Below are 1,426 nucleotides of genomic sequence, written 5' to 3' on the forward strand. Positions count from 1 at the left end.
GAGACCAGCCTGGTCTACAAGAGCTAGTTCCAGGACAGGCTCCAAAACCACAGAGAAACCCTGTCTCGAAAAAAATAAAAATAAAAAAAAATCGAATGTTTCTGCTATGCAAACAAAGCAAAATTTTAATTCTGTATTTCTCCTAGTAAGATGTACCTAAGCGATAAATTACATAATAAAAGCTTTGTAGATATTTTGCATTAGCATTTGCAATTTTAACAGTATATAGTTTCCTTTAATCTCTCTTCAATCAAATTGAGATTTATCTTCACTGAATCCAATTTTAATAATGTGTCTGGGCTAGAGTGGATATTTTCTGCACATGTAAAATTAAAATATTAGCTGCATCATCCTCACTTCCATATTCCACTTCAGAAATTTAAATAATATAAAAAGCTGTTTCACCTGAGAAATCTTTAGTGCTTTTCAATTAGAATTTTATTAATGAATTTCTCCTTACCCTATCTATCAGGAAGCTCAATCACAATATTACTACCCACATATAGTCATTTGTCCAAATGGTCTTAATTTTCCTTGGTAAAATTCCTAATTTTCTTGTCATTTTTCCTTATAAATTGACTCAAATCCTGAGGGCCATTTTCATCAGTGGTACAGCTATTGGTTAAGTGTCGTGCTGCTATAAGCACACTGACAAAACACATTGGGACAAGGACACACAAAAGAAACAAAGTAGAAGGGAACTAGAAGGGGATTAGTGGGAGGGGTATAAATGAGGTTCATGGGAGATTCTTAAATACACTGTTCAATAACCCTCTGATACTCAACAGTGCTAATAATATACAAATACATTAGATATATGCATCTGTATCTGCTTAAAGCCACTCCGAGGATAAATCTTTTCATCTACAAGCAGTGTTTAAATTATACATATATAAAAGTGTCATAATGAAACCATCATTACCTACAATACGTTAATAAAACATTAAAAAAAATAGCTTCAAACCATTTAGCCAAAAAGATAATTTAAATAAGCAAATCCTATTTTATGCAAATTGTATGGCCGCAATTCTCCTCGATTTTAAGTGTGCATGTGTGTATGCATGGATGCGCGTGTGCTTTAATGCCTGCAGAGGTCACATCAAGTCCCCTTAGGGTTGGACACGCTGGGAGCTGGGCTTGCTCTTGGCGCCCAGTCGAACCGTCTCTGCAGCCCAGCAAAGATTCTTTGGCTAGGTCTGTTCGACAGCACTCAGGCCGGCCACCCCAGGGAGGTAAAGCTAGTCCCAATCCTTCGGTACCACTGCTGTTAGGACAACACACAAAGTGGGGAGCACGCTTTCCTTATTAGCATTTCTTTATGGTGAGTCTGCGCAGACTCGCAGACGTGCCGGGGGAGGGGGGGAGGGGACGGGGACGGAAACTGACTAGCGGGATCCGATCTCTTGGCCACGTGGGTTCGAGGACT

At 39.0% G+C, this 1,426-nt stretch overlaps 1 protein-coding gene across 5 annotated transcripts in view; it reads right to left on the reverse strand.

The window, feature by feature from the left end:
• Window positions 1-1,426, reverse strand: part of Sycp1 (synaptonemal complex protein 1) — a 90,086-nt gene that overhangs the window by 88,400 nt on the left and 260 nt on the right. The window lies entirely within an intron of this gene.

Source organism: Microtus ochrogaster, chromosome 21, assembly GCF_000317375.1.
Source record: "Microtus ochrogaster isolate Prairie Vole_2 chromosome 21, MicOch1.0, whole genome shotgun sequence".
NCBI lineage: Eukaryota > Metazoa > Chordata > Mammalia > Rodentia > Cricetidae > Microtus > Microtus ochrogaster.